This window comes from Chiloscyllium plagiosum, unplaced genomic scaffold (genome assembly GCF_037043375.1).
Source record: "Chiloscyllium plagiosum isolate Xiang-an unplaced genomic scaffold, Cpla_swu_hap1 HiC_scaffold_9, whole genome shotgun sequence".
Lineage (NCBI taxonomy): Eukaryota > Metazoa > Chordata > Chondrichthyes > Orectolobiformes > Hemiscylliidae > Chiloscyllium > Chiloscyllium plagiosum.
Genome location: NW_028270147.1, coordinates 74,918,077 through 74,941,637, shown reverse-complemented (window position 1 = coordinate 74,941,637; position 23,561 = coordinate 74,918,077). Strand labels below are relative to the sequence as shown.

The 23,561-nt window shown below is 39.6% G+C and overlaps 1 protein-coding gene and 1 long non-coding RNA gene across 11 annotated transcripts in view; one reads left to right on the top strand and one right to left on the bottom strand.

Moving 5' to 3' along the window:
- Positions 1–23,561, bottom strand: part of LOC148149165 (uncharacterized) — a 213,908-nt gene that overhangs the window by 123,554 nt on the left and 66,793 nt on the right. The window lies entirely within an intron of this gene.
- Positions 9,381–17,909, top strand: LOC148149166 (uncharacterized). Its single transcript, XR_015758050.1, has 3 exons — positions 9,381–9,449; positions 9,636–9,832; positions 17,233–17,909. It is a non-coding gene; the product is annotated as an uncharacterized LOC148149166 (long non-coding RNA).

Here is a 23,561-nt window from a genome sequence, read left to right as displayed (position 1 = left end):
TTTGCCCTAGGGTGGGAAAGTCCAGAACTAGAGGGCATAGGTTTAGGATGAGAAGGGAAAGATATAAAAGAGTCCTAAGGGCAATCATTTCACACAGTACGCGTATGGAATGAACTGCCAGAGGAAGTGGTGGAGGCTGGTACAATTGCAACATTTAAAAGGCATCTGGATGGGTATATGAATAGGAAGGGATATGGGACAAGTGCTGGCAGATGGGACGAGATTGGGTTGGGATATCTGGTCGGCATGGACGGGTTGGACCAAAGGGTTTGTTTCCGTGCTGTACATCTCTATGACTCTATAACTCAGGCTGACAGTCGAAGACATCAAAATCTGCAACACTGTCAGAGAGGAGTCATATGACCCAGGTCATACATGAAAAAGAAACATCTGGGTTCTTGCAACATTGTGAAGATCAAATGAGACAGACTTTTAACCTTTGCCCTAGAGTATTGTGTGGGTGTGACATGTTTAAAGATATAACGAAAACTGAGCCAAGGAATTTTACCGATCAGTTCCAAAAGGTGTATGTAATCCTCTCTGACAGATTTCCTCTGCCTATGGTTTAGTTTTTTTGCCCAGTCATTAACAATGAAGCTCTACTCCCAATACATGTAAGGCAACTGATCTTCACCCATGTAACATAGCTTGAAGACTTCAACTTAATTTTCATAGTGTTGCTCCCTCCAGAGGATCTTTTAAAAAATACCAAATTGGAGTAGGCACAGCAAGGAATATGTAAAAAGAACAGTCTGCCTGCTGCTGTAGAAATGAAAGGAGACATGGCAAAGAAATGAATTGTATTCCACTTTCCATTGCAATGTTATGAAATAGCAACAGAATGAATTAAAAACAAAATTTGAGAAAATAAGAGCAGCAACTCTTCTATCAGTGCTGGGGAAAGAATATTACTCCCTGTATTACAGAAAAAACCTCACTGAGGAGCAGAAAAACCAGAATGCAGATATTTTAAAGACTTTGTAGATGCACCTTGAATCACGCATTAATGTTACTCATGAGTGACATGTACTCAACATCAGTTCAAGGAGAGAAGAAATCTATTAAATGGTATGTGACGGCACTCTTAAATCTAGCTATTTGAGCAATTGAATGATGATCTCAAAAGAAATGGTATTGTCTTAGTTATAAGAGATCCTTCCATGAAAGCATGTCTGTTGAGAGAGGAGAAACTTGCACTCAGAAAAGCTACTGTCTTATGCAGAATCTCTGAGATTATCAATCATCAGAGATGGCAGATTAATGAGAAAGCGGGTGAGATTATGCATAGTGTTGAGAGATATTTCACATCAACTGAAAACAACAGATTGGGAAAAAGGAAATATTTGCAGAAAAGCCAGAGGGTAGGAGAGACTAAAACCCAAGGGCATAGCCTTAGAGTAAAGATAAGACCTTTTAGAACAAAGATAAGGAGAAACATCTTCAGCCAGAAAATGGTGAATCTATGGGATTCATTGCCACAAAATGCTGTGGAGGCCAGATCATTGAGTATATTTAAGGCTGAGATAGATAGGTTCTTGAGTATCAAGGGGATCAAGAGTTACGGTGTAAAAGCTAGAGAATGGGGTTGAGAAACTTATCAGGGAGAAAGTGAGGGCTGCAGATGCTGGAGATCAGAGCTGAAAATGTGTTGCTGGAAAAGCGCAGCAGGTCAGGCAGCATCCAAGGAACAGGAGAATTGACGTTTCGGGCATAAGCCCTTCTTCAGGAAGGCCTGAAACGTCGATTCTCCTGTTCCTTGGATGTTGCCTGACCTGCTGCGCTTTTCCAGCAACACATTTTCAGCTGAGAAACTTATCAGCCATGATTGAATGGCAGAGCAAACTCAATGGGCTGAATGGCCTAATTTCTACTCCTATGTCTTCTGATCTTATGGTAGGATGTAAATATTGCAGAAGGTATCACACAAATGAAAAGGAAGCAGTGGTTGAACTACAAGAAGCTGAATCACTTTACGCTCAAGTGTGTAGATAGGAAAAAGCAAAACAAGCAGTGGGCTGCTGGAGCGATGTCAGCTGATGATTCAGATTAACCACTCTTCACCATACAATCTGCTCACATCATTAGGTCTATAGGTGATAACTGATTTGTGACAGCTAGAATGATGACCACAGAAGGGGAGCATGAAGTGAACATGAAGTGTTAGGTAGACACCAGTGTCTCATGCAATATCATGAACTTCAAAGATCTATCCAAATTCGCTCAAGATGATGACCAGAAAATTAAGCTCTGGAAGATGAGGTTAATGTGGACTAATGGAGCGATACTCATCCCAGGAAAACAAATGAAGCTGGAGGACCAATGAAATGGGAAGGAAGAAGGCTTTTCATTGCAGATGGTAGAATGGATGTGGAAAGGATATTTTCTTTTCTAGAAGAAATTTGAACTCGGAGTCGTGGTTGATAAATAAATTGTTGCCCATATAAGGCAAAGATGCGGAGCCTTTTTTTTCTCCGAGGCATGTGGGTCTTTGGAACTCTCCTCCTGAAAAGGTGGTGGAATCAAAATTCTTGAATATTTTTAAGGCAGTACGAGATAGATTATTGATAAACAAGTGACTGACATGTTATTAGGGATAGGCAGAAATGTGGTGTAATCAGATCGCTCATCATTTTATTGAATGGTTCAGGGGGCTAAGTGGCCCCTCCAGCTCCTAATTTGTATTTTCCACTTTCAACATGAAACAGCAGTTTGACATGCCCTGGTAATGCCGCCAAAAGACAGTGAATCTAAACATCAGGCATCCTGTAAAAATCAAGAAAATAACATAACATATCGCAACACTTCAAATACTGCAGGAAGGAGTGGTGGTCTGAAATCACATCTGTCGCTATAAGAGAGGATAGACATTTGGAACTGAAGTGGTAGCCCAAGGTGGCATCTTGCAGAAAGGCAATAGAGTAATTGTCCCTAAGGAGATGCTAAATCACATCCAATCAAGCCACCAAGGAATTGAGTCGAGTCTGAAGCAGTGTCTACTCTACTAGACAAAGCTGAGAAATGAGATTAAGGGCCACATCAGTCAGTGCCACACTTGTAATGAGTAGCAGATGAAGCAAGCTAGACAGCAGCTGATCATTCATAACATCCTTGACAAACCGTGGATGAAACTAGGCATAAATGTCTTCACTCTCACAGGAACTGATCATATTGTCACTGACAATGACTATTCTGACCACTGACAGTTGATCTGATTCCACCGGATGTTATGACTGGACAGGACAGATCCCAGACTGAAATTGTGGCTTGATAGTTCATATTTTGGTTTTGGTTTTGTTTTATTTAATAACATGGATCTTTTACTGAAATACTAGCTTGCAATGTTATACATTTGGTTTTAATAATGAAACAGAAGAAATGATGATAAAATGGAATAAACCAAATTAGTTACACATAACATAATTTGAAAGATTTTGAAACATGTATTAAGATACAATCCCATTCATTATAACACCATTAGTTTACAGTACTCAAATACCAAACGGCATTTCCCTCTCTATCACATCTAAAGGCTGGATTTATCTGGTTTTCTTATAATTCCAATACTTGAGCGTTTGATAGCCTTTTTCTTAATTAGTCACACAATTGAGTTTAGACTTTCTCAGCTTCAGACTACTGACCAAATACCTCTGGTGTGAAAATTTCAACTAAAAGTCCTTACATGGAGATGATCTATCCCCTAACTATTCTAAAGTATCTCGTTTCTTCAGGATAAAGGGTTTCAACCATCTAATTTCAACCAGGGTTTTTATAAACTAAAACGAGATGCTTTCCAAGTTATGGGTTTCTCCTATGAGAAACAAAATCATGATTCTTTAAATTGATACCCAGTTAATACTTGTCAATATTTATACTTCTAATCATAAAGATCTCACAATGTGAACAAATTCCCATTATCATTCCAAGATAGCTCTTTCTCAGACTAATTTTAAAGGAAACTCGTGGCTCTAGAAATACTGACAAGTTAATCATTAATTCCTCTCATATGCACAGACCAAAACAGATATGCCACGAGTTCAAAATCCAAACTCTCAACTATATGATATTAATACATCTATATGTAAATCATACATCTTACATCAGAGAGTTAGACCAGCTGAAATAGCAATTATTAGTGAGATTTAGAATGCCTGAAAACATACTTCAGTCATTATGGCTTTCCAGACACTCTGATGAATGATAATGGCCCTCAATTCACAAGAGAAAATTTTAACATCTTCATAAATGATTGAGAAATTCAACACTGTACATCTTTTCCACATTGTGTTCAATCAAATGACTGGGATGACAGTGAAATCCGCCAATGGGATCATAGAGAAATCAAGAAGATGCAACAAGACTTGTATAAGGCTGTCTTTGAGTGGATAAATACAATTACTTAAGCAAGATAGAATAGTTCAAAGTTTACTGACACACTACACCCAAACCATTCCACCAATAGCGAAGAAACTACTGAAGCCAGAGTACTAATAAGGATGAGTGATAAAAGCAAGGCAAAATGACAAATAGGCAAATTTGACTTCAATAAAACTGCCAGGTCATTACCAGAGCTGAGGACTGAAATGCCAAACATTCAATGTCCTCAATAATTGTCAGTCCACGTGATAACTTGGGACTGGTGCTTGGCAGTTTTTCTGCTGTTTCTCCATTGCTGGCAATGGATCGGGAACAAGTGATCTTACTGTCATCACAAAGTACAGAGCAACCATTGGTCCCTGAGGTCAGCTGGTTCCCAGCAAGAGAAACAGATTATGAACAACAGATATAATGGGCAAAAGTGAGGACTGCAGATGCTGGAACCCAGAGTAGAGATCAGAGTGGTGCTGGAAGAGCACAGCACATCAGGCTGTTTCCTGATGAAGGGCTTTTGCCCGAAATTTCCTGCTTCTTGGATGTTGCCTGACCTGCTGTGCTTTTCCTGCACCACTCTGATTTCAACAACAGGTACAATGGCAACCAATCACAGGAATCGCACTCCCTGTAAAAATAACATCACCCTAGGAAAAAACATTTAGAGGCCAGTGCCATTGAAAGATAATTTATGCAACGTACATGTAGAGACTGATGAAAGTGAAACAGCTGAGAGTGATATTTTTCTTTATGACTATTTATATCGGGTAATTGCTGTGCTTTGTAATTGCAAATGATAGTTCATGTATTGTTTATCTTTTTTATGAAAATGGAGAAATTTTGAGAAACACAATTATAGTTAGTCTACCAGCTAGCTTTCTTTACTCTTGGAATCTCTAACTTTGCTGTGAATGCCTTTGAATGTGGTCTTTGGCAGCCACTAAATAGACAAAATTTGTATCACATTGTGATATACCATAGTGACCAACTGCATAATCAAGACACTAACAGTTGCATTTTCTCCTTAACCAACAAGTCCTGAAACCTTAACCTAAGATGTCTTTGGTAGGAATTATGCAGCTTAAAGATTCTTACCTGTACAACAAGAATAATTTGTACTTCTGCAAAGCTTTTTAAATTAAAATGATACTTCACTGAAAGGCATGCAGAAACAAAATAGACGGTAGTGAATTTGTGGACTTCTTTATGGCAGAAGGCTGTTGAGGCTGGGTCAGTGAAGGATACTCAAGGCTGAGAGGGGCAAACTTTTAGAACATAGAACATATAGAACATAGAACATAGAACAATACAGCACAGAACAAGCCCTTCGGCCCACGATGTTGTGCTGAACATTTGTCCTAGCTTAAGCACCCATCCATGTACCTATCCAATTGCCGCTTAAAGGTCACCAAAGATTCTGACTCTACCACTCCCACAGGCAGCGCATTCCATGCCCCCACCACTCTCTGGGTAAAGAACCCACCCCTGACATCTCCCCTATACCTTCCACCCTTCACCTTAAATTTATGTCCCCTTGTAACACTCTGTTGTACCTGTTTTCTTCAGTAATGGAATCAATGGTCATGGGTAAAAGACTGGGAAGTGGAGTGGAGGATTATCAAATCAGCCATGATCTCCTTGAATGATGGAACAGACTCTTTAAGATGAATGGCAGAAGTGGGTACTGCAGATGCTGGAGATCAGAGTCAAGATTAGAATATGAAGCTCACTCCTGATGAAGAGCTTTTGCCCAAAACTTCAATTTTTCCTCGGATGCTGCCTGACCTGCTGTGCTTTTCCAGCACCACTCTGATCTTGACTCTTTAAGATGAATGGTCTGTTTCTGCTCATTTGTCTCATGGTCTAGATAGTGTTTTGATTGACAAGGGAGTCAAGGCTCGTATTGGCTGGCAGGTAAATGGACCGAAGACCAGGATCAGATCAGCTATGATTTAATTGAATGGCAGCCCAGGTTAGAGAGACTGTCTTGTCTATTTTGGTTCCTATTTCTTAAGCATTTTATCTTATCAAAAGACATTTCTTCTCAAACAGCCCAACACCAATTCCCTTCATAGTGGACGGAAACGTCAGCCTAGACTCTATGCTTAATTGTCTGGAATGTAGTTTAAACTCAAACTTTTTGAACAGGAACAAAAGTGGTAGGTAGCACTGACCAATGTCAGTGCACAAAGTGAATCATCAATTCAAAATGGGAAGCTCTTCATTCTGAGGAATGTAATAGTTTGATTAAAAAGCTAAAACTTAATCAACATCTTGAGCGGATCCATCACTGAGAAAAATGAAAATTCTATCCACTCATTGAATCGTCTGGTACAGACGGAATATACTCTTAACATTCGCTTTCTGATAGTAGTATGGCCTGATACTCATGCACAAACCTAGGCATTTTAGAAATCTAAGAACTTTTTCCATAGAACAAGTTCATTACTGAGAACTCCGCGTAACCAGCTGAAGTGGTTACTATTCAAGGTTCACTGTATCAGGATGGGATCCAAGCCATTGAGAGAGGGTTTGATATTTTAAGTTCATATTTTGCAGACTTCACACAGTGCATGTTAACCCATTGTGTTTGAAGGGCCTTTGCAATTATCACAACCCATTAAACATTTTCACTCCCTCTTTCGTCAGTCTCAATTCGAATCCACTGCAGTGAAAATTTCACGAGCAGTCGACATGATAATATCTGGGTAAAGTTTACATGAGATTCTGTTCCTGGAACAGAATTCTGGCTAAAATTATTGTCCAACATCATGGAGACACTAGGCACTTTAATTTTTGAGTTTTAAATTGACACACGCTTACAAGATGGGCTATGGATCTCATTGAAAAGTATGTGTGCTCCCTCAGATTTATCTGATTTAAATAAATGGTTGTTGATTTTAAACATTTTGTATTTTGCACATTGCAGAACTGTTTAAAAAATTGCAAAGCTGCAGGATTTGAGGAATGCAAAACTCAGACCGATGCAGGGCAATGATGGTAGTTAACTCCTGAAATAGGACTGCATTAATCAATAATCTGTTAATATGTAACCTTGAGACTAAGGTTTGTAATGCAGCATGACGCTGAATCATAAAGCAATCATATTAATATTCCAAGTAATGGAAAAAAAACTCTTGGATGGAATATGTTGAACATTTCACAATATTCCCAAAAGACAGGAGTGCTCAAGCAACCTTGTAAATGGAGGGAATATCTAAGCAGCTGGAAATAACTTTCATAGCTTCAGAAATAAGGGTGACTGGACAGCAAACAAACCAGTAAACCGTGCGAGAGCTAAGATTAACTTCTGTTATGATTCACTAAAGATACGCACTCGTTGAATAGAAAGTTGATCCACAAGTCAAAGAGAATGGACATTTCATTGATCATAGGAGATTTAAAATACAGCTCTCTCATTAACATCAGATGTAGCTTTGTATTTCTGACATTATTGCCATGTAGTTTACAATGCAAAAGAAACTTGCCTGTAATGAGGGGAATTTTAGTCATCTGCTGCTGTCCTCTTCATTATAGTTAAATTGGTACTTTGCACTGGTTCCCAACTTTTTTTAGCATTTATTTTAGAATCTAATTCTAATTCTAAAAAATGTAGGGAACCAGTGGCAAAGTATTAGTTCATCTACAATGAAGAGGACAGCAGCAGATAACTAAAATTTCTCAAATAGCAAGCAGGTTTTACAGCACTCTTTACAGAATCAGTTGGTTATCATTGACATCGGAGTGCACATGCTTATGGACTGTTTATCGTCTAATAGGTCTTGATCTTGATGGGAAATGTGTTTCATTCTATTTTATTCAGGTGGTGTTTCTATTAATTGTTTTTATGTGTGCTTTGTTAGTCATTTCTGACACCTGAATTATTTGTTTTACACATATCTTCATTCAGTTATCAAATCATACTTTACCTCCAATGAAATGAATCTTATGATAATTTGGCTAAATATCAGTCTTGTTAAATTTCGTAGACTGTTTCTGACCATGAGGCTTTCTCATTGTATCTTACCAAATGCACCTTGTTAACTACCTACTTCCACCCACCCCCCACCCACCCCCACCCCTCACCCCCCCTCCATGTCCCTCTCATCCAGTTCTAACCCCCCTCCATGTCCCTCTCATCCAGTTCTAACCTCACCTTACCACACGTTTTTCCCAGAAGAATATGCCACTCACTGATATCTGTCTGAAAGACCAGGGTCCATTCGGATACTCTGAATTGAATTGAATTGAATTGAATTGAATTGAATTGAATTGAATTGAATTTATTGTCACATGTACCAAGGCACAGTGAAAAGCTTTGTCTTGCGAGCAATACAGGCAGATCATAGAGTTAAATAGCATAGATAAATAAATAATAGCTAAACAGCAGCAAAACAAAAACACAGGTACAGGCGAATGCTAAGAGTCTGTGCGCCATCATTAAGGTGAGAGCAGAGCATCCGAATGAACACTGGCATTCAGAAGCTGCCCCCTGCTCATCAGGGAACAGTCCTACTGAAGATTCCTAAGTAAGAGAAAATGGTGCCGTGATTCTCCAACAAGGACCCAGGTAGGACAGGTGCTGCCCTCTTTCAGGGGGACTGGCAGAGGAGGCTGAGACACAAGGTACAGGCAAACTTGTTCGAGGTCAGTGCTGTCAGGTTGAGGTCAGGTCAGGAACAGCCAGCAAGGAGGTCACTGACCTTCTCCACTTCACTGTGGTATGTGCCACACTCTTCCCTCTCTGCTCCCTCACTGTCATTCTATCTGCAAAAAAACCTCCCACTAAGGTTCATGCTCTGTCACTCTCACTATTGCCGGCAATATTTTCCTGCATTTGCTATTGATACCCCTTCCCTCACATGATCACACTACTGATCCTACATGGGTTCTGCGCTGCTTACTCACTTGCCCGCCACCTCTCACCATTCTGTACCAGCCCTAACAGCAGTGCCAGCTACTTTCACCTCACTCAGTATCTCCAACTCTCCCATTACAGGAGAAGACGGCCAAAAAACTGGATAGAAAGAAACAGGATTGGTGGAGGGCAGCCCATGTGCAGGCTCCTTACCCACTACAAGGTGAGAATCCAGGAGAAGACTACAACCACTCCAGTGGAAGTGCTGAGGCATCCATATCCCATCAACCGATTAAGTATCACTCTTCGTTCCTTTGCAACTCTCATACTAACCATGCTGTCAGTGCCATTCATTGCAGACCTCTTCTAACAATTGGCTGTGACATTTTCTCTCCCTCGTGTCTCACAGGTGCCAGCGGGATACCCATGACCCTAGTGGAGAAATGGACTACTCCATCAGAAGCCACCTTCTCAACCTTTGAGGAACAGTGTACTGTCACTACTAACGAATGATTGATTATTTGATTATTGTCATTAACATGACATAGCGAACATGGAAAACATCACGCTAAAAGACATGTTGTGCTTGAACTATCACCAGACCAGGTAATTTATATTTGAACCACATGGTTGATAGACTTAAATCATATTAATGCGCATGGCACAACCCTCATCACAGCCTTAGAAAGTATTGAATATGAATTGCTCCATTATCTTTGTTTTTTGTTATGCAGAAATATCCGTATCAAGAGCCAGTTTCACTCAATTGAGAAATTCAGTTGATCAGAATATGTGCAAAGTTGCTAGCAGGTAAGGGAGGTTTAAAAACATGTTATCAAAATACCCACAAAATTTTTGAGATGAACCTGGGACACAGCAAACCTCTTAACAGAATTTAAAATATTGAAACAGCATTTAATGCTATAGACTTTAGATTCAGGTATGTCCAATACAGAAACTCAAGCTATTAAGTTTGTTGAACAAGGAATAAAGGCTACACAAACTCAATGGATCAAGATTAACACCTAAAGAGCTAAACAAAATCCCTGAAAGTTTCAACCACATTAAAATCCAACTGAGAGTCAGATTAAACTTGCATTTTCATTAACTAAATGATGACATTTAAACAGGAACCTATAGAATCCATCAATCACTTTGTAAGCAATATCAGAAAAAAAGCTCATTGTGTGATTTTTTTCTGATGGGGACCTAACAGAATTGTTGAAGTGGTGACTGCATCTATCCCCAAAGAAATTTTCCAGAGAGATTTGTCAGACAAGCTGAGGACTTATGCTGTCAAAGAGCTACCAAAGGATGGAGGTAAATATCATTTAATCCTGTGGAAAACATCAAGTCATCACACCATCTGAACCGTATGCAAAAAAATCTTTCTCTGAAAAGTGACAAAGTTTGTCGTAGGCTCACTTGTCAAGATGCTACCATTATAAATTGTAAAAACATATATCCAGATGTGGGAAACCCTGACAAAACCTGTATATATAAAACTATCAGCATACTATGGTTCATCAATTCCATGTGCAGCATCAGTAGTGCTGGAGTGCAAATACAATCAATTTTCCAGAACTTTGTGAACATTCATCAATAACACTACTGGACTAGCAATTGCAGGCATACCAGCATTTTGTGACCTGACACTAGTCACTATCCATAGAATCAGTCAAACATCAGAGACACAATAGAAAATGCAACTATTCAAAAAGCAAATGGCAAACTTAACTCAAAAGAAGATTGAGTCACTTCATTTACTCCTGAATTCATGTCGCTAAAATCGCAGCACAGTGCTGTGGAGACAAAATGAAAGTTAAGTAGGAAAAGGCCAAACAGTTAGTTCAGGATATATCCAAACATGAGAATACTGTCTCTGAGATGATGCCATTTATAGGGGAAAGCTCTGCTCAACTCACAAAGACCAATGAAGATCTGAAAGTGAAAGAAAGGAAGCAGGATAAACTGCAAGAATTCTATCAACAATCCAATGAAAAAAGATTGTTGGATGATCTGGAGCAACTCGTAACAAAACACATCAAGCTCAGCAGAAGCTGTTACAGACACATCAGCTTGAGCTTAGGGCAAAGCCGGAGAAAATGACAGATGTATAGAAACAGTTGCAGATGCACTGTGTTCAAAACATGGAGCTGTGAATCACTCATAAACAGTAATCTTAGAAATAAATCATGACAATGATGCTCTCATGAAAAAGCTCACACAGTACATAGACGAAACACAAACAGCCACTGAAGCAGAAATGTAAGAACTCCAGGCTTCCAAGAAAACAAAGAGGAAAAACAATGGCTGGAAATGCTGGATGGGTATGGCAGCTGGTTCTGAAGGAAAAATTAAGCTGGACCAACAGAAAGGTAAATCTTTGTTAGGATTAGAAGAATCCAGGATATAAATCCAGAAACTGCAAAGTGATCTAGAAGCTCTAAAGAACAAAACAATAAATACCAAGAAGATTTAACCCTCTCAAAATAGCTTGAGGAACAAGATCAGTCAATCATTTGGAGCAAAATTTGGCTGTAGCGAATCAGGTTAAGCAAATTGAGGAACATTCACTGCAATCCATGGAAGACAAGGAACGGTGCTATCAAGCACTTGCTCAGCAATAACCCAGCCATGCTTACTCAGTTTAGTTTTTACCATGACGACTCAGCTGTAACCTTATGTCTCAATCCAGGTCAAAAGAAGTAAATTCCAGAAGTGAGATGAGATTGGTTGTTCTGAAGATCATGATGCGTGTGGCTAAGTATGGCATAAGGGAACAGTAATAAAATTGAAATCATGGGAATCCAAGAGGGGGAGGGGCTATTACATTGGCAAAGTCAAACCTAGGTAATATTGGGGTCATTGGAAACAAACAACCACAGTCCCAGTGGATTGCTGCAAAATGAACCTGGGTGACAGTTCCAAGCAGAATAGCAAGGCCGTGGAATGTTAGTGAGAGTTAGGATGATTGGATATTTCCCGAGCGGATCACACATTCTGTCACCTTTCCTTCTGGAGCAAAATGTCCTCGATTATCTATACTGTCAGCCCACCTTTACAATCCTGTTCAAAGTTAAAAATCACACAACACCAGGTTATAGTCTAACTTTTGCTCCTTATCCTGTTCAAAGGAGTGTGCACACTGTCAAGTTAACATGCTAGTGCATTAATCCTCTTAAGGATCCATTATCTTGTAAAATGTAGACCACGATGTACACAAGAGGGAATAAAAGAATGAGAATGAAAGCATGACCTCCAGACACTCCAAGGTGCTTAGGTATAAAAGACTTGCATTGCTCAATAATGCAAGAGGAACAGCAAAGGTGTTTGATATTCTGTGTATTCCTTGGTCAATGGATCTTTGTTGATGTCCATTCTGTAATGTCCAGTATCTGATGTGTTTACTGAAAAGTATAGACATATATGAAAATTTGCAACATATGAATTGATTTAAAGGGATGGAAATGGATTTCAAAGAAATCATCAATCCGATATCTTGCTATACCTTTTTATTGCACTTCATACTATAATTAGTTTAACTTTGCCAATCTGCAACCATTTGATTTCTCATGGTTCCTCACAGCTATCAATTTCCTGTTTGATCTTGTGGTTATTTGTCCAATACACGAGGAATACATCTGTGACCTTGTTCTGTTAAATGCTTATGTCAATTGAGCAGTGTACCAAGACACAAAGCATTTGTTGATCAGCTGAATTACAAAGATTCAAACATTATTATCCATAATTTCCTTATGTAAATGGTGATCTGAAGGAAACAATGTAATGAAAAAGTAAACTGACAGAGGTCAACAGATGTCTGAATCTCTGGATGGTGTCAGCATTACTGATCATAGATTGCAACTGTCACAGTTTGAGTGAGACAGCGTAGACTTAGTGTCATATAGGAGCTATTGTGGTGCAGCCATAGAGTCTCCTACAGAGCCAGAAAGTCTCATTAACTATTCTCGCAATTTCTCCTAATCTACCTGCTCAGAGATGTTATTACACACGTCTGGAACAGGTAGGATTTGAACTCAGATCTCCTAGCCCAGAGATAGGGACACTACCACAGCACTACAAGAGCTCTCTGAGCAGGTTGATTAGAAAGTATCTAGAATTAGAATCATATGATACATATTAAACAATAAATATTCATCAGAGACGAAGCATCTAATTTATGTTCAGGAACACCAAACAGTCAGAATCAGTCATTGATTGAAACAATAATGTCATCTGGTGCTCTTGTAGTGGGATGTTGGATGTTATATGACCATTACAGGACACAGTGAGACCCCAAAACCACCGAAGAGTTTTTTTTTTAATTATTAGGAAATCAAAAAATGCACAAAAAGAGAAAAGGGCATTCACAATTCTTTAATAGAAATGGAGACTGCAATTAGACTCCAACATCCCCTATAATTCCATCTTGGAAATTTGGTCAACAACCAGTCCCTCATGAATAGATACATCTACCTGTTGCAAAGTTTGATGATTTATTTCATAATGATTTTCTTTCTTAAAGCGATAGTACCTTGATTATGATGGCTGACGGACGGAACTAATGTACAAGGGTACACTACCTTCATCCCAACAATATCATGCACAAGTATGACCTGGGTGCCTTCCTACCAAGATGATATGTTTTGTGGATCACCGTTGTGGATTGTCAAACATTCCTTTTGGCAATAAATTGTTCCAACGTAGTACAAACCAATCACAGCAAAGTTTAATCATCATTTGCATCATTTAATATCCTGCAATTTACAAAACCCTAAACCATAGATCTGATTTCAGTCAAACTCACAGCAACGGAACCAAGGGCCCCTGAGGAAACTGACTATCCCGTCCTGAATGTTACAGTCTGAAGCAGTAATAGACTCAAATATCTTCATTGTTACGCAGTTAAAAAGAGTCACAACAGTCAAGACTGGATTGTTTTAAATACAGCTGCAGTCCTGAAACAAATACATGGCATTAGGTTTGATTTACCCAAATATGAAACACAATACTTCCAGTACGGCATTTAGGAAATGATTTACTAGTTCTAATGTCATTGGAGTCAACTAAAGAAGGGATAGTATCTGGTTAGTCAGAAATACTGGAAAGTATTATTGAGTCACATTCTGTATTTGAAAGGAAGGAATCAGTGACATATTAGATGCAGGAAGAATGACAGTGGGGAATGAGATATACTGATGCAATCATGGAAGGACATCCTTATTTAGATATTTCTCTGCCCCAGCCTCTGACTCAAAATCTCAGCATCATCTCAATTTTGTCTGTTTCTATGTGTCTAAGAGCATGGACCTGTACACAATCGCGGTCTATTACAGTAATTAAGTGTGGGCTTCATTGCTGTTTCTCACAGTTTTGTTTCAACTCCAAGGTAACTTGTGCAAATGCAAATAATGAATTATGTTCAAAGGGGAGTATGGCACAGTCTACATGGTATTTTTGGCAGAGGGATAACGACTCGAAACTTTAATGGTCATTAATGTGAAAGTAGACATAAAGAGTGTTCAGCAAAAAGGAAGTGGTTTGAATAAATTGCATAAAATTATAGCAAACAATTTTACTTACATCAACAGATACAGGGAAACCATTTCCACCGACTGGGGAGTCTCAAACTGGGGAGTGGGAAGCCAAAACTAAATATTAAAACAAGATTTTCAGGAATGAAACTTAGAATCAGTTCTACACACTAACAGCACAATGTAATACTCTTCCCCTAAATAGGTTTTGGAGAATGAAGAGTAAGTAACCATTGCAGAGGGTGCCCTACCTCCTTACCACCTTTGCCCTGATTAAGTGTAAGGCCAGAGGCTTGTGGACAAGTTGTCCTGCCCTGCTGCCAATTTAGGCTTTTAGTGGGCAAATGACAGGTCTCATCCCACTGTCACTACTACTCAAACCACACACTGTCTGCTTGTGGTGTCCTGAGAGGTCCCATCTTGTGGGCTCAGTATCTGATCAAGGAAGCCTTGTTCTTACTGCTGCCTCCTACTCCTCCAATCAGCCATCTCTCCCAACTCCCATTCTACAGCAACCTGTCCCTCCCTCACTCTCCTGAGCATGAGGCGGGTCCCTCACTGATCCTGGGCATCTACTGGACGCATTACCAACTGCTGCCACTAGTCCCAGTGGCACTACCTGCAATGGGCAGCTACTGGCCTCTGACCTTTGGAGAAGTCAGTGTATGGGGTGGGAATGCAAGCAGTGGGAGTTAAGAGATGGGGCAGTGGGGAGCTGGGGGTGGATCTTTCATTTCCTGATCTTTGATCTGTGGGAAGGCTTGCTATTGGCAAGTAAGATGTCTGACTGACATTTAGTACGATGGCCTTTGCCAAAGGAGGTGACAAAGGGATCTCAGCCGATTCACTACCAGGGGTGTAACCCTCAATGCTTGGATCAGATACTGCCCAAAATGTGGTGGAAATTTGGAATTTCCTTCTCTAAAATGTAATTGATGCTAGATCTATTGTTGCTTTTAAATCTGAGGTTATTAGATTTTTGGTGACCAAAGGTATTACAGAATAGCATGCAAAGGGTGATTGAAGGAATTTGGTTCCGAATCAGCCATGACCTTTTGAATGATGCATCTCTCTCAAGATGCTAAATGATCGACTCCAGTTTGTATCATTTTCCTAACAGCCACAGTGAAATCTTCGTGCAACTGATTTTCAATGCTCCCAAACAAGAACCAACCTCTTAAATATACTTACGGTTACTGACCAGCTATTTGTGTCCCATAAGGTTCACTGAAACATTAGCTGATTAAGTTAGTGTCAAACATTACCAGCATTCTAACCTAATCTAATTTCAAAATGTTAATTTATGAAAAAGAGGGTGGCATGGTGACTCAGTGGTTAGCACTGCTGCCTCACAGTGTCAGTGGCCCAGGTTTCACTCAAGCCTCAGGCAACTGTCTGTGTGGAGTTTGCATGTTCTCCCTGCGTCTGCGTGGGTTTCCTCTGGGTGCTCTGGTTTCCTCTCACACTCCAAAAACGTGCAGGTCAGGCGAATTGGCCATGTTAAATTTCTCATAGTGTTAGGTGCGTTAGTCAGAGGGAAATAGGTCTGGGTGGGTTACTCTTCAGAGGGTTGGTGTGGACTTGTTGGGCCGAAGGGCTGGTTTCCACACCGTAGGTAATCTAATCTAAAATTTGTGGCTGCTCATACTGACTCACAGGAGAATTTGTAAACCAATCCTACTGGCAACTCGCTGCAGAATCTTTATTTTAAAAAGTCCTACTTCCCCTCAATGCAAGCACCTTGTATTGAATGAACACAGAGCAGCTGTGACCTATTTGTCTGCCCTTATGCTGGAGGAGGATGTGTGGTGATGAACAGCCATAACACAAGAGGACAAAACAGGGAAACCTGTATATAACAATGCGACACAATATCCTTTACATGAGCTCAGTGTAATTCTGCATGAGAGGAAAAACAATTTCAAAGTGTAATGCCTAGTGAGTTTAACTGAAGTCTAATATTGCATTGGTTTTATTATTTTAAATTGAGCATTGTCCATAAAACTGGACAAAAAAAATAAGAGCCTCGAATGAAAGTAAAATACTGCAGATTCCAGAATTCTGAAATAAACACAGAAAATGCAGGACAAACAAAGCAGGTCTGGCAGCATTCGTGGAGAGAGAAATAGAGTTACCATTTTGTGTCCAATATGACTCTTTTTTCAGAACTAAGAGGTTGGAAATTTCTTTTTTGACAGAGGTGGAATCGCAGTGCAAAAGACAAATGAGTAGTTAATGGTGGAGAAAGGAAGAGGCATCAAATAGAAATTAAGGTGGGAAAGGAAGAAAATTGACCCTCTACTGAGGCCAAAGTAAGCAAGACACAAGCAAAACAAAGCTGTGGGAGGCAGGGGGAGGGAAGAGAAAAATGGGGAACAGACATAATGGGGTCAGTTTTTGAAATTATGGAATTAAATTTTGAAGAATCATGCTGAACTCGATATAATAACCCTGTTTCTCTTTATATAGATGCTGTGAGATCTGCTGAATGTCTCCAGTATTATCTCCACCATTCCCGATGAAGGGCTTTTGTCCGAAACATCGATTTTCCTGCTCCTCGGATGCTGCCTGACCAGCATTATCTGTGTTTGTTGAACAAAATGTTAAATTCATTCTATGCAACCTTATATTTGTATCATACCTAACATGTCAGAAAATGCCGCTATAATACTGCCGCTTGAAGATACGACATTAACATAATTTTGAAAGGTTACTAAAATAACCCGATACATTTATTGTAGAGGTCAAGCCCAAAGGTTGGTCCCAATTCAACAATGTAGGTGTAATTCGTCTAACCTTCATAGCCAGGAAACTGTATTTGTGGTGATCATATGCTTGGGCTACAATCATTGCAAATGCCTAACCACAGACAGCAGTCTAAGGGGCCTTCTCTTCCCCCTACACTTAACAGTCTTAACAGTGGGCAAGGGCCTTTATCTGTCTTGCCCCATGCTCTGAAACTCTGCACCTAAATGTGTACAGCAGTATAAAACTCCAGTAGGCAGCAGTACCCGTATAAAAGAGGCCAGTGTCCAAGATTTTATGGGTGTCTGGGATAAGTCTCAAAGGCAGCCATAAATTTACTCCTTCCTACGTATTGACATTGTTCACAATCACTGGCAATACACTGATAAATTACAATGAGAAAGCTGGACATTTGCTCAGCATTAACATAAAAACATGCTTACATTTCCCTTTTATTTACGCTAAGCTGCCTATCTAATTCTCACTGTTCCCTGATTGTTTTCAACTACACGTGTATATGGAATGGTATAACGAATATCTGGCACTTAGCCTAAGGCAGTAATTCAATTCAAGGGTTCGACTAGGGATCATAAACCACGCAAGCTTGCTTCTGCGGTTTATGACATTAGGCTATTCAACAGAATTACTGCTCTCTAACTTACTGTCTTCTGTCTACCAGCTTGTATATAATGTAAATAAAGTATTTTATCCCCGCGTATTTTCTGAAAAGTAGTTGCTGTTGTCTAAAATTTTATACAATTCATACATTTGCAATTTATTGTGATTATCCATCATTTGATATTATTATCAAGTATTGTCATAATCAACATGAAATTAAGAATTTCTAATCAATTGAAAACATAGAAAATTTAATTCAAGTAATTCAGCCCATCCAGTGTAGCCTGTATTTGTCTGCCCACTTCAGCTTAATGGTGTACTGATGGTATTTAATTCTGTTTATATCACTTCAAAAAAGTATACCTGCATATGCTTTTGAAAGAATGTAAGGTTGTAATAATTATTTTGTAACTATTTCTTTAGCTACAGTTATTTACAATAGTTATTGGCTTTGTAATATGCCAAATCATAGTTGTTGTGTAAGGCCTTCAGGTCCCAGGAATAACCTTGCGATAATTTTATGGAGTTGCACATCACTGAGTATAAATAGCACAACGTAGCTGGAGTTGGAACAGACAAAACTACACCATTCCTTAGGATAAAAGAAAATCTTGAGAGCTCAGAAACATGAACACAGGAAAAACATATGCTAGTCCTTACCTAATATAGCTGTAAGATCAGGGCTTAGTATATCTATGATTATCATGTATAGCAGTTTTCTATTAATGTATAATAAAATCATGTTACTCTGAAGTGTAAGTCCAAAGACAGTTATTGACTTTGCCTTCTCCTCAACTAGTCTGTCTCGAACCCAAACTCATACTATACAATAAAACAATATTGAGCATCATAACGGAATTTACTAATGTATAGTTCATATTCTATAACTTAAATGTATTGAGGATAAGGGTAGCATAACTCAGTAAAACTGATCATGCGCATGCCAAGGTCTGTATATTATTTTAATGCAAATATATCATTAAATAAGTATTTTAACTTATTAAGCCTTACTTTACTGCACCAAATAGTGATATGTTTAAATAGTAATGTGGTTGGCAGCCATGATTCTGCCCGCCCACACAGTTATTTAGTGTGGAGAAGTAGAAGTTGCAGTTCATACAAGATTTGCGCACTGGTCTTTCACTCCTGTTGAGGTTGCTAAGGTCAGTACTAACTGCTGCACATGTCAACTATTTTCCAAATCCAAGGTGGATCAGGTGATTAATTGATGTTTGGCATCCATGTGTTGCAAAATAACACAGTACTCCGAAGCTATTATTTAAAATTCTTTGATCAGTTGTTGACAACTCTAGCATGCCAGCATCTGTTATTCATCCTGACTTGCCCTTGAACTGAGTGGTTAGCCAGGCCATATCAGATGCAATTAAGAAACAGCTATCTTTCTATGTATCTTGTGTCAGAAATAGGCGAGACAAGGTAAAAATGGGACTTTTCCTTCCCTAAACTACATTAGTGAACAAAATGGGTCTTTATGACATTCAATAATAATTTCATTGTCACCATTACTAAGACTAATTTTCCATTCTGTATTTAGAAAGTCAATCCAACTCTTGCAATGGAATTTGAACACATGTCCTCAGCCTATGGTCTTGATGTCTGGATTACCAGCCTTTTGATATTGCCATTACACAACCAACTCTCACTCTTACCCATTCCCCAAGTGGGCATGAGATTATTTTAATTAATATTGGTTCAAAGAAAGGCCTAATAGTATTGTTTATCATTTTAAGATTACCCTGTGTGCAATATTCTTTCATCACGCAGTGAACTATCTTCATTTTCTGTGTGAGTGCCTCAGCCTCAATATAAATGTTTTCATTGTTATGTCTCAAAGAGGTGAAACTGGAATTCCCTGCCTATGAGCTGTCAATGCAGTTACTGCTGTCATTGATAGAAATCTTCAGTCATATAGATCCGTGTTATTTACCAGCGATCCATTACAGATTAAATTCCAGCATGCTCTTGAACGATTATTTCATCAATTTAATCTTTCAATAAGCGTGTCATGGTGCATTAACTGATCCCTGCTATTGAAGTCAGCTGTGCTGCCATCAGTGCAGATAGCAACGGACAGCAGCAATCGTTGTAATATTCCAGATAATACTATGTTTCAGATGGCAAGAAACTCCCTCGGGCTGTAGGCACTGGGGATACAATTTTCCACTGATAATTTTACCAGAAAGTCATTGCAAGTTCGAGAATTTCCAAGCTTTATAATCAGGCTGGTTTCCTTGACAAAAGTATAGATGATAAGCTAGGCTGCAGCGATTTGGTATTAAATAATAGTTAATTGCAACATTTAAGAGGCATTTGGATGGGTATATGAATAGGAAGGGTTTGGAGGAATATGGGCTGGGTGCTGGCAGGTGGGATTAGATTGGGTTGGGATATCTGGTCGGCATGGACGGGTTGGACCGAAGGGTCTGTTTCCATCCTGTACATCTCTATGAGTATACTATTCCATTATTTATTGCAGATAAATAAGTCCGAATGTGTTTTTTTGTGACTAATAAGTTACTTACAGTGGTGGGCTTCTCAGGGCTATGTGCAAAAACAGAAATTATTGGAAACAGCTCAGCAAGTTTGGCAGTATCTGTGCAGAGAAATCAGAGTTAATGTTTTGGGTCGAGTGACCCTTCCTCAGAACGGATGATAACTGGAAATTGTCAGTTTATTCGCAGAAGAATGGGTGTCTGGAGGGGCTAAGGCGTAAATGATCGGTGGAGATAGAGCCCAAAGCGAGAGAACAGTTGGACAGACAATGCAGTGGATAATGATCTGGCTAGGAAGGTGAAAAGCTATTAATGGGGACTGTTAGTGGCTAACAAAGGATTGCTTATAATAACAGACTACGTGATAACAAGGTCTGGGGTGTGGGGGTTGGAGTAAGGATGTAGAAGAGCTCTAGCCCTAAAGTTATTGAACCCGGTATTGAATCCAGACGGCTGTAAGGCTCCCATGCTGAAAGTGAGGTGCTGACCAGGTGTCAATATTAGACATGTCGCTTTCAATGGTATATGTTCATGATTTAGATCAAAATGTAGAGATAAAATTCAGAATTTTGCAGTTGCTACAATAATTAACTGTACAGTATGAGGAAGAAAGCTATAAACTTCAATAACTTCAGTGGCAAAAGGAATTCAAGCTGGACAAGTGTGAGCTAATGTATTTCAAAAAGGCTAACAAGTCAAGGTAATAGACAATAAATGGTAGAATACACAGACAAATGTAGAATAACAGAGGCACCTTGGACTGCATTGATCCCAGAGGTGGCAAAGAAAACATGATACTTTCTTTTATGTTTTTCTTTCAAACACATAAAATGTAAAAGAATTAACCCGAACACTACAGTGGCACAGTGGCTCAATGGTTTGATTCCTGCCTTGGGTGACTGTCTGTGTGGTGTTTCCTCTGGGTGCTCTGGTTTCCTCCCACAGTCCGAAGATGTGCAGGGTTAGGTGAATTGGCCATGCTAAATTGCCCAGACTGTTAGGTGCATTAGTCAAGAATAAATATAGTGAGGGGGTATTGCTCTTCAGAGGGTCGGTGTGGATTTGATGGCCTGGTTCCATACTGTAGGGAATCCAAACTTGCCCTATACTAAAGCCATTGGTGGAATTTTCCCATGTTTTATGCTCTAGGTACTACTTAGAGTATTTAATAGAGTGGGCCTAGAAATAGTACATGCATTGATGGTCATCTTTCATGATTCCATGTAAATAATTCTTGAATACTTCCTATGGATTTGTGTAAAAAAGGAGACAGGGAGAAGGCAGAGAATGATAGATTGGTTAGTTTGACAACAGTAGTAGGGAAAATACAGTGTAAAAGATTAAATAGCATTCCTGAAGAAGGGCTTATGCCCAAAACGTCGATTCTCCTGCTCAGGATGCTGCCTGACCTGCTGCGCTTTTCCAGCAACCCATTTTTCAGTAAAAGATTAAATAGCAGAGCAATTGACAAACAGTGATAAGATTAGAAATTGTCAGTGTGGATTTACGAAAAGGAAATCATGCTTGACAAAACTACAGGAGTTTTTTCAAGAATGTAACTAGTGGAGTTGATAAGGACAAGACATGGACGTGATTTACTTGGATTTTCAGAAGGTTTTCAAAAAGGTCCCACATAAGAGATTAGCATAAAACTAAAATGCATGGGATTGGGGGTAGCGTACTCACATAGGTAGAGGACTGGTTGGCTGACAGGAAACAAAAAGTAGAGATAAATGAATCACAGCCAGTGACTAATGGGTTGCAGCAGGGATCAGTGCTTGGACTCCAGCTATTCACAAAATATATTAACGATTTAGATGACGGAAATAACTGTAATATCACCAATTTGGCAGGTGATACAAACCTGCGTGGGATGGGGAGCTATGAGAAGAATACAAAGAAGCTTCGGTGTGATTATGACACATTGAGTAAGTGGGAAAGTGCATGGCAGATGAGGTATAATGTGGATAAATGTGAGGTTATCCACTTTGGTAACATAAGCAGGAAGGCAGATTATTATCTGAATGGCGAACGATTGGGAAAGAGGAAATGCAATGAAACCTGGGTGCCCTTATACACAGTACGTGAATCAGCAAATACTGCAAATTGTGAAGAAAGGAAATGTTATGTTTATCTTCAGGGAGAAGATTCAAGTGCAAAAGCTGTGCTGTCTTGCTGCAGGGGCTGGGGTCTTGATGAGACAACACTAGGAATATTGTGTGCAGTTTTGATCTCCTTACCTGAGGAAGGATGTTCTGACTGTGGTCGGAGTGCAACAAAGGACACAAGTTGCAGCCTGAGTCAGTGCCATGTCATGGGTGAAGCAGTGCAGGAGGAAGGTCACCGATCTGATGAGCTGCACGAGGCTGAGTGCCACTATCTTCTCTCTAATACCTCACACTCACAGGGCCAGCACTCTACCTCTGCCATTGCACATGCCTCTCAGCCAGGTCACTGGACTGCAGCCCTCACTATTGCCTGCATCATTTCCATTCAATAGCTGTTACCCATCTCATCCAGCCAAACCACTCAACTCTTGAGTCCTCTGCTGTGTATGACACAAGTGCCCTGGAGGGATTTGGAAACCTGCGAGTTTTCCAGTATGTAGAGGGCATGGCAGTTGCTCGGATATCTGGGGGTGCAGACTTCCAGAATTTGACATTGAGGGTCATATAATATTTGAGAGTTCACAAGGAGAAAATCTTTTTTTTTATGTTAAACTCTGCAGGTTGCTAATAGATGTTCTGAAAGCCATATGAGTACAGTTGATAGCACCATATACCTGGTCAGAGCCAGGGATGGTAGAGGATCACAATGCCCAGGCTGCTTGACTCTCCTCATCATAGGGGAAGGTTATGAAGAGTTGAGGTCTGGAGAAAATGGCATCAGTTATATCCGGATGCTTTTAGATATTAAGTTTTA